Below are 10,908 nucleotides of genomic sequence, written 5' to 3'. Positions count from 1 at the left end.
GGGTGTGGTGTGGTGGCTGATGCCTGTAATCCCAGCACTTTGGGAGTCGAAGGCAGGAAGATTGCTTGAGCCTGGGCAATATAGCGAAACCCTGTTTCTACTAAAATTTAAAAAATTAGCCAGGTGTGGTACCTGTAATCCCAGCTACTCAGGAGGCTGAGGCAGGAGAATCGCTTGAACCCAGAAGGTGGAGGTTGCAGTTAGCCAAGATCGCACCACTGCACTCCAGCCTGGGCAACAGAGTGGGACTCTGTCTCAAAAAAAAAAAAAAAGACCAACAGAAACTCACACCCTGGCTAAAGAGGGTGCCCTGAACTCCAGGCAAGCTTGGCCAAGTCTTGCCAGAAATCCAGATCTTTGTGTTTGCATTGCCAGGTTTTTAGCAAGGGTGACTGATTCAAAGCTTAAAAACAAACAAGAACACTTCTGTCTGAGTTAAACGTCTGCATCTGGCCTGTGGGCCTATTTGAAAACTTTTTGACTGTTCAGCCTGTTCCGATGCTTAGACAGGACTTTGGCTCTGCCGTAGGGGCCCCCTGCAGGGTGCTGGTGACTCCCAAGGACACTGACAGCACTGGATTGCTGTCTCCATTCTGTAATCTGCATTCCGGGCTCACACTGTGGTCCCAAACACCGCAGGCTGGAGGTGGTCCCTGTCCACTTCTTTTTTTTTTTTTTTTTTTTTTTTTTGAGACGGAGTCTCGCTCTGTCGCCCAGGCTGGAGTGCAGTGGCGCAATCTCGGCTCACTGCAAGCTCCGCCTCCCGGGTTCACGCCATTCTCCTGGCTCAGCCTCTCCGATTAGCTGGGACTACAGGCGCCCGCCACCACGCCCGGCTAATTTTTTGTATTTTTAGTAGAGACGGGGTTTCACCATGTTAGCCAGGATGGTCTCGATCTCCTGACCTCGTGATCCGCCCGCCTCGGCCTCCCAAAGTGCTGGGATTACAAGCGTGAGCCACCGCGCCCGGCCGGTCCCTGTCCACTTCTTCCCCAGTGCTGTTGGCAAGGGGTGGACCAGGCCCACCGGGGGGTGGGTGGCCGGGGTCACTGGCCAGCAGGGCCCCAGGCGCTCAGCCCATATCACCTTTGATGATGAGCGCCGAATGTTAACTTGGATGGAAAGTCATCCAAACAGTGATATTGTCTCTGGCCCTAGTACTTTCAAAACCTCACAGAATATTAATTTAGCAGTATTTAGGATAGGGTTTGAGCTCTGAAGACCTACAGTGTGGTTATTTGTTCATATGGCTGTTTTCCATACTAGAGCATGAGCTCCATGAGGGCAGGGTCTACAGTTTCATCTTTCTGTCCTAGGCACTCAGTTCAGTGCCCGATACATAGTAATAGAGGCACAAATGTTTCAAGAGTTGAGGAATTTTCAACTCTTACTGAACGAATAGGAAGATATAAAGGCTTCTCAGAGAAGGTATTATTTAAGCTGATTTTTTTGCGTGTTTTTTTGTTTTTTTGAGACAAAGTCTCACTCTGTCGCCAAAGATGGAGTGCAATGGCGTGATCTCAGCTCACTGCAACCTCTGCTTCCCAGGTTCAAGTGATTCTTCTACCTCAGTCCCATGAGCCACCATGCCTGGCCTATGTAAGCTGATTCTTTAAGGGTGAGTAGAAATTTTTTCCGCGTGAATAAAACCTTGAGATATTCCAAGCAGAGACCAGTAGGTGCAAAGACACAGGAATATAGAGATGTTGAAGTTTACCAAACACTGCTAGATTAAAAAAACAAAAAGGAAACTATCAAAATCAAAAATTAAAATTAAAAATCACCTAAAATAAAAACTATGAATGGGCTTGGCCAGAGGTCACATCGCAATTGAGTTAACTATGACCGTAGACACTCAGTAATGGATGGACGTTTTAGGGAAAAAACATAACATTCTCAGGTTGTTGGCAGAGAATCTGGAACAGTTTACAAATGCAGGCATTGAATTCTGGGACTAATAACACTGTAGTGAATCATGTCCTTCTCTGCGTATGAAGCATGTGTGTATCGCACACTTCTCCAGGTGCTGAAAACCACACTCTTCTGGAGGAGCTCATGAGGAATCAAGGGAGACGGATGGGTGAGCAGCTGATTATCATGTGACAAGTGAGGTAATAGAACTATGGCTAAGATGCTATCTAAACAGAAAGAAAGGAATTATTCGTAATGTATGGAGTGCTGGGGAAAGATTTCTCAAATGAAGCCGGCCGGGCGTGATGGCTCCCACTTGTAATACTGGCACTTTGGGAGGTGGACGTGGGACAGGAGGATCTAGGAGTTCAAGACCAGCCTGGTCAACAGAGCAAGACCCTGCCTATCTCTCTATTTGAAAAAAAATAGATAAATTTTTTAAATGAAGTGATATTTGAGCACTCTGGAGCACCATACAAATACAGGACAGACCGAAGGAATGTATCCAGCTGAATTTGAGTTAACATTTTTTGAAATTTTATATTGCAAAAGTAGTACATATTCACTCTTTTGAAACTAGAAAGAATTGATAGGCAAGGAGGGCTGTCTACAAAGCACTCCATAGATCCACCATACTGAGACAATGCTTAATGCTTTGATGGATTTATTGTATACTTTGTATGCATATGCATGTATTATATACATACATGTGCATGGTTAAATAGAAATGGTTCTCCTTGGTGTTCTGTTTATCCATTTATTGTTATGAAGTAAATCCCCAAAGAGCACATTTGCTTTGCCCAAGGGAGCCTTTTGCTACATACTGCTGTACATAATGAAAACTAAACAAGGGGCTAACTATTCAGCCATGTGACCTTGTGGTGATTCAAATCGAGGCTTCATCAAAGGCAGATTAAGAAATGAACTTGGTGTGTGTAGGTGGTTATGCTTGGCATTATTGTTTGTAACAGTATGATAGGGATGACTTCAGTGTCCACCAACAGGGAACTGGTTAAGTAAATGGTGGTACATCCAAGCGATGAATACTGTGTGGTTGTAAAGAAGAATGAGAAAGACCTCTGTACTCACTTAGAAGAACGCACATATATTGGGTGTGTGTTTTAAAAGGAACAAGGAATGGTATAGTATGCATGGTATGCTACTTTTTATGTTGAGAGAGAAGAGTAGAATAAGAATATACATGTGTATTTGCAAAGATAAATTCTGAAATGATCTATAAGAAACCAATTAAAAGTGTTTGGCTGTGGAAGGAGAATAAGACTGTGAATGGGATTTGGCCACATACTTGTATAGGTAGTTATATTTAAAAATTTTCTGAACTACGTATTTGTACACACGACCCTTTTAAAAATAAGTGAATGAAGGAATGAAGTAGGATTATGAGAAAGAGATAAGAACAAATGATCTAAGGGGCTGCCCATCTTTTTAGTACCCAGTGAATATTAATACATAACAATAGCAGCAAAAATTGGAAGAGTAGCCCCAGGAGGGTAGGGAATCAGCCTTTCCTTTGTCTTTTCCTCAGTTTCATATATTAAACAAAATAATCTGAGAACAATGAAACGACCTGAAACAAAAATGTCTCCAGATCTCTTAAAAGGAAGTTGGGGCAGGTTTCTGTAGTGCGCTTCCCAAAAATGGGCTGATTTACCTCAAGAGGCAGGGATTCTAGCCTATGTGGGATACATACAGGAGAAAAAAATCAGAAAAAGAACAGAGATTTAAATATAAATAAATGAAAATAACAATTCTCCCTGATTATAAAGGAAATCATTCTTTTTGTAATAATTTGGATGACAAATATTAAGAAAAATCTTTAATTTGCCACTCAAAACATTCTGGTTTGTTGCTTTTTATATGTTTTTATGCATATAAACCTTTTAAAAAGTAGAATTGTAATATATAGTCTTTTGTCACTTACTATATTTTGGGCATATTTCTGTGGCAGTAAATATATCCTGGCATCATCATTTTTAATGGCTGGATGTATATTAAGTTAATCACTACCACCCCAGAGGTGAATTTTCTTATACATACATTTTAATGGGCTCGAGCAAACATTTTTGGACTGAATTCATAGAAGCAGAATTTCTGGAGGAAAATAATTTTTAGGGTTTTTAATAGAAATGTTCAACTTATTCTCCAGGAAAAGTGACTCAGGTTATAGTCCCACCAACAAGGACAGAGCTCCGGGTTCCCCTTTCCATTTGTCATCTTTGCTGCCTTTACACAGAAAATCTCATTGTTTTCATGACATTGCTTTGATTTCTTGTGCTTTTGAATCTTTTTATATGCCATTGGCCATTTTTATTCTTGTGAGAAGTGCCAGTTTCTCCATTGCCCATTTTCGGTTGAAAATCTTTTTTTTTTTTCTCAGTAATTTTAAAGATTTCTTTATAGGCTAAAGATACAAACCTTTTATCTGTCATTGAGGTTAAAAAAACTTTCTCCCAGTAAGTAATTTGTCACTTCATTTTTTCTTCCTTCTTTTCTTTTCTTTTTCCTTTCCTTTCCTTTCCCTTTCTTTCTTTTTCTTTCTTTTCCTTGTTTCTTTCTTCTTCTTCTACCTTCCTTCCTTGCTTTCATTTTCTTTCTTGGTTTCCGTTCTTACTTTCTTTTCTTTTCCCTCCCTCCCTCTCTCTTTCTCTTTCTTTCTTCTTTCTTTCCTCTTTCATTTTCTCTTTTTCTTTCTCTCTTTCTTTCTCTCTCTTTCTTCCTTTCCTTTCTCTTTCTTTGTTCCCTCCCTCCCTCCTTCCTTCCTTTCTTCCTTTTTTTACTTTCTTTCCTTCACTAGCCAAGCTCCAAAGTCACATTTCACTTAATTTTTATCCTGCCAAATTTGAAAGCCTTTTAACTTAGTGATTTTAGTGTAAACAGGAGCAAGAGAAAATGTAATTATCTAAGTCTCACTCTGTCACCCAGGCTGGAGTGCAGTGCCATAATCATAGCTACTGCAGCCTTGAACCCCTGGCCTCAAGCAATTTTCCCACCTCAGCCTGCCAAGTAGCTAGGACTACAGCTGTGTGCCACCACACCCAGCTAATTTTTAAAAATGTTTGTGGAGATGTGAATTCGCTCTGCTGCCCAGGCTAGTCTTGAACTCCTGACTTCAAGTAATCCTCCCACCTTGGCTTGCCAAAGTGCTGGGATTACAGGCGTGGGCTATTGCTCCTGGCTGAGAGTTTAGTTTTGTTTGCTGGTGATGTTCTTGGTATCTTCTCATATTTGAGGCTTTGGGCTAGTGCTGAAGTATTACACTCACCATCCGAGGTTTACAGGATTTTTGGTTTAATATTGAACAGATGGAACTGTTCAGTTCTGCATCTTTGCAGGTAAACAGAATGTGCCTACCAGGCATCTGCTTTATATCCATTGAAAGCAAGAAATAATACAGTAAAACTTTGCCTGGCTAGAGGCTTTGAAAGAATGGCGTATTCTGGTTTAATTCTATGAACTTGGAAGTATGAAGGTTGAAAAATAATTCAAAACTTAAATTTCCTGTTGAATGCAATTTGAAAATATAGCCAATGATTCCACTTCTCTAGTAAGGTTGGACATTCTGATTTACTTGGTGTTTTATTATAGAACTGCTAGTGTGCCTGAGTCTTACATTGTGAAGATACTTTTATAAAACTTGAGATGTAAGAGGATGTAAATGGTTTTGTAGGAGATCAGGCTGGATGAGAACGGACACTTGTAAACATACTTTTTAGATTAAATCTCTGATTGCCACTTGTTTTCTTATTGAACTCATAAAAATAAAACACATCGGATGGAGGGTGGGAGTATGAAGGAGATTTATGTCTTTTAATTGCATGTCATTGTTTCCTAACAAGGCAGAACATATGGTAACCCTGGCTTTGGACCTACAGAAGGAAACACATTTTACTACCTGCTGTATGTCAAAGGTTCTCGAACACCTGGAGGGATTACTGCAGCACAGATTGCTGAATCCTAATCTAGAGTTTCTGATTCACCAGGTCCAGGGTGGGGCCTGAGAATTCGCACTTATAAAAAGGTCTCAGGTGCTGCTAGTGCTGCTAGTCCATAGACTACATTTTGAGAACCACTCTTGTCTATTAACTGTAGATTGTAGAACTCTAGAAAAAAGCTTAGTTTGGTCTGGGATAAGAACCACACAGGTTATGGAGAAAATCCATTCCACACAGGTTATGGAGAAGATTCAACCCTTGATCCCAGCCTAGTGTGGATTTCAGGTAACAAGCAATACACAGTGACATAACACAATTCTTGGTTTTCATGATTGCAAGTCATAGCCAGGTATCAAGTGAGAAATTCAGTTTCATTTGCAAGGCTCAGAGAGGCCAGGTGATTCTAGAAAAATGGGCCTTGTATTTGTTTTAAACCAGTAAAGAGCTTTAAGTGCTTATTAAATGGAAAGCTTTGTGTTCTTACTATTTTGTATTTTATTTTATTTTATTTCTTTTGAGATGGAATCTTGCTCTGTCGCCCAGGCTGGAGTGCAGTGGTGTGAGCTTGGCTCACTGCAACCTCCGTCTCCTGGGTTCAAGTGATTCTCCTGCCTCAGCCTCCCAAATAGCTGGGATTACAGGCACCCACCACCACGCCTGGCTAGCTTTTGTACTTTTAGTAGAGACAGGGTTTCTTCACGTTGGCCAGGCTGGTCTCAAACTCCTGACCTCAGGCAATCCGCCTACCTCGGCCTTCCAAAGTGATGGCATTACAGGCGTGAGCCACCGCACCCAGCCCAAAAGCTTTGTGTTTTTAAAGATATTAGACATGTTTCTTATTTTTAAAAGAAATCTTAACAATAATGTAGGAGAATAAGACAAACGTTTTTCCAAAAGAGAGAAATCATTGTGCTTATTTTGTCCTATTGGGATGTTGGATACTATAGTTGGCTTCATTCATCATCAAGCATGCTATGGATTTTCCATTTATATAGGATCTATATCTCAGTTAAGGTAATACTGTAATTCTTGTGCTCCATTTGAAGATGAAAAATATAGGCCAAAATCACAGGCTTTGCATAGAAGCTGGATAATGAAGACAGCTCTATAGGAACACATAGATATACACACACACGGACACACATATATCTAAAGTATACACACATATATTTTTTAAAGTTTACTTTTTACAGTTTTAAAGCTTTTAAAGCAAAAGCCAGCCCCTCCCCTCTCCCAGAGTGGGTGGCCCCTCCCCTCTCTCTGAGTGGGCGGGGTCAGCGGTTGCATGGGCTGCTTTCCTTATGATGCCACAGGTCCCTCTGGACATGCTGCTGCCTGGCCACGCCTCCTTTCCCTTTCATCTTTCTCACTGACCAATGGGCTTGGAGCATTAAGGCCACGCCCCCTATTCTGCATTCTAGTGGGGCCCTGGTTACGCCTCTTGTGGCTCAGTCGCACAGCTGCCTGGTAGGTGACTGGAGGCATTCAGCAGTGCTCACTGGGATTTCGCTGAGGTGACCCCAACCCCGCCTCCCTCCACACCCCGCGATGTCAGAAAAAACACAACAGGGGAAATTGGCCGCAGCCAAGAAAAAGGTAAAACACACCAGGTCACGGCCCCCAATCCAGCCACAGACGCCCTCTGATGACAAGACCGGTGCCAGAGTCCATACCAGTCCTGAGGCATACCAGACTGGGCCCCCCAACCCCAGCGCCTCTGGGCTCCCCTGACCAAAGTCTTGTCAGTCAGCCCCACCCCTTCAGCAAGGAGCCCAGTCCCTGCCCTTGCCAATCACCCCAGGGTGACTTTGTGCGGGTGACTCCTGGGGCTCCCTGCTCCATACTCGGCCCTCACCTCCTGCTGCCCCAAGCCCAACCTCCCTGGGCTCTTTGGGCTTGCATCTCCCAGGACCTGGGTCCCCCAGCCCCAGGCCCCGCCCTTGCCAGTCATCCGTGGGTGACTTTGGGCTGGTGACTCCTGGGGCTCCCTACTGCAGACTCTGCCCTCCCCTCCTGCTGCCCCAAGCTCGACCTCCCTGGGCTTCTTGGGCTGGCGTCTCCGAGGACCTGGGTCAAAACCCTGTGTTTCCCTCCCCCATCGTGGAGCGGTTACTTGGGCATCGCGCTGATGTGGTCCCCTCCCCTGGGAGAAGTGGAATGTAGTGATGTCACAACCCCCCTAGGAACTGTCATTACTGCTGCAAGACCAGCAGTTGATCTTACAACCCCTGAGTTTTTCTCACCCCATTTCTGAGGTGGAGCAGCTACAAGAGGAGACCAACCACCTCAGGAAGGAGCTGGAGAGTGTGGGAAGACAGCTGCAGGCCGAGGTGGAAAACAATCATTTGTTGAGTCTCCTCAACATGAGACAGGAGGAGAGGATACGTGAACTGGAGGAGAGGCTGTGTCAGCAGAAGCTGCCAGGGCAGGAGAGGCTGCTGGAAGTGGTGGAGAAGCTGTTAGAACAGGAGAGGCGGCTGGAGGAGCAGGAGAGGCGGCAGGAGGAGCAGGAGAGGCTGGTGGACGAGGTAGAGGAGCTGCTGGAACAGGACAGACTTCGGGAGCAGGATGAGAGGCTGTGGCAGCAGGAGACTTTGTGGGAGCTGGAGAGGCTTCGGGAGCTGGAGAGGCTGCGGGAGCTGGAGAGGCTGCGGGAGCTGGAGAGGATGCTGGAGGTAGGGTGGGAAGCCCTCTATGAGTAGCGGGCCGAGCCACACAGTGGCTGCGAGGAGCTGGTGCATTGCCCCACCTGGGGAGGCTGCCCTCTTCCCTAGCCCTCAAGGCCTTTGTTTCCCCACCTGTAAAATGGGACATTGTAGCCTTCACATGAAATGGTACTTCTAAAGGTACCTGCGAGCCAGAGCCCTGCTCTGATGGCTGTGGGAGAGAGGAGATGATTTTTCTAACCTGCCTCCACCCTTCCCGGTGCCATGGGAGGCAGACGCCAAGTTCTGGGGTCTCCAGTTTTAGTGGGTGGCCACTGATTGCTTCTCTCTGTCCAGAACAACGAGAACAAGAGCACAGTCCAGTTGGAGGAGCTGAAGAAGCTGGGTGAGCTGAAAGAGATGGTAACCTCCGACCCATCCAAGAAGGGCTGGGAGGGGGGCACCAGCCTCTGGGGAGGGGAGGTGCCAGGCCAGAGGCAGCTGCAGCCTGGGGGCAGGTGACCCCAGCACCCTCCAGGGCAGTCCTATGACTGTTTCTTGCTTCCTGCCCTCTGACTTTTAGAGGTGGGTAGCCCTGGGCTCCTCCCAGGTCTGGACATCATCATCCCAGCTAGAGGCATGGAGCCCCCCATTCACAGAGGAAGAGACAGTGGTATAAGAGGCTCCTTATGTCGGGTGTGGTGGCTCACACCTGTAATCCCAGCACTTTGGGAGGCTGAGGCAGGACAATCACTTGAGGTCAGGAGTTTGAGACCAGCGTGGCCAACATGGTGAAAACTCATCTCTACTAAAATTAAAAAAAAAAAAAAATTAGCTGGGCCTGGTGGTACATGCCTGTAATCCCAGCTACTCTGGAGGCCGAGACACGAGAATCACTTGAGCCTGGGAGGTGAAGGTTGCAGTAAGCTGAGATCGCACCACTGCATTCCAGCCTGGGACACAGAGTGACACTGTCTCAAAACAAAACAAAACAAAAACAAAAAAGACTCCTTAGATTCAAACTGGATTCTGACCTCAGTTCCACTGGTCATAATTCAACTACTTTGCATCTCTAAGTCTCTGTTTCTTTAACTTCAAAAGGAAGTTAGCCTTTTCCTTGCAGAGGTGCTGAGGATTAAATGAGATAATACGTGGAAACATTAGGCATGTAGCACACTTAGCAGATGGTGGTTGGCTCCCCCTGCTTTTCCACCAGTCTGTGGCCTACAGTTTAAATGCTGGGAAAAAGGACGTGAGATTTGAGGCTGGGGAAGGAGGCATGGGGTTCTAGGCAAGGGAGGCAGTCTCTTAGGCCTGGAGCAAGGGGTCAGGGGCCTGGGCAGGCCACAGAGCCCCACAATGCCCTCGCTACCCTATTAATGGGCCAGGAATCTGGAAGCCGGCCACCACATGCCCTCATGCCCAGGGTCTTCCTGCAGGTGGAGCTGAAGAGCCAAGAGGCTCTGAGTGTGCAGCAGCAGCCGCCAGACCAGTACCTGTGTACCGCTCCAGGAGCCCCAATCCCACAGGAGCTGGGGTGTTGCTGACAAGCAGCATGGTGAGTAGAGCCCTCAGGTGGGGTGGGCAGTCAGGAGCAGGGGAGGCTCGCACTGTGCTCAGATTCCCACCCCCCTTCCTCGCTCTGAAGATCTTTATGAGGTGAGCCTCACTGATAGCGTGGAGCCTGCACCAGGAGAGGACAGGGAGGGTTCTCCCCATGACAACCCCACTGCACAGCAGATCCAGCAGCTGCTTTCTGTAATGCAGGACTCCCCAGGAGCACCCAGGCTTGGCTGGAGAAGCTGTTGGTACAGGAGAGGCGGCAGGAGGAGCAGGAGAGGCTGCATGCCATTCTTTTCGGGCTGCCGAGAACAGGGAGATAAACATCACCATCAGCGAAGCGCTGGTCAAGAAATTTAAAAAAAAAAACAACTTTAAGGGGTTAATCTCCTACACAATTCATTTACTTCATTTGAAAGTTAGAGCCACTTATGTTTATTTGTGTTTCCAATTTATAGTTCAAATTTATTTGTTTCTAATTTACAGTTTAAATTTATTTGTGTTTCTAATTTATAGTTTAAATTTATTTGTGTTTCTAATTTATAGTTTAAATTTATTTGTAAAATGTTAAAGGAGAGTGGGTCTTTCCCTCGTGTTCACTCTGGCATCCTTTAGCATTTTTTAAAATTTGATAATTATAGGACGTTAGCATGCATATCGAGTTTGCCCTTATGTGGTGGGAGTTCAAACACACAAAGACCCACTATATGCACTCAACTGTTGTTGCTGGTTTGGGATAGGCTGCCATGCTTTTTTAATGTTAGTGCAGCATGTATATTCATTAGGGAATTCAGATAAAATTTGCTTATGTTCTGCTGTTATGTTTGTTCAGATCCTAA

At 45.3% G+C, this 10,908-nt stretch overlaps 2 pseudogenes; both read left to right on the top strand.

The window, feature by feature from the left end:
• The first annotated feature begins 1,531 nt into the window (after window positions 1-1,531).
• LOC115833543 lies at window positions 1,532-10,888 on the top strand (annotated as a pseudogene).
• LOC105739183 lies at window positions 7,402-8,209 on the top strand (annotated as a pseudogene).
• Window positions 10,889-10,908: the final 20 nt, after the last annotated feature.

Source organism: Nomascus leucogenys, unplaced genomic scaffold, assembly GCF_006542625.1.
Source record: "Nomascus leucogenys isolate Asia unplaced genomic scaffold, Asia_NLE_v1 Super-Scaffold_241, whole genome shotgun sequence".
NCBI classification, from domain to species: domain Eukaryota; kingdom Metazoa; phylum Chordata; class Mammalia; order Primates; family Hylobatidae; genus Nomascus; species Nomascus leucogenys.
Note: the sequence above shows the minus strand (reverse complement) of the source record. Positions and strands in the feature narration are given on the sequence as shown.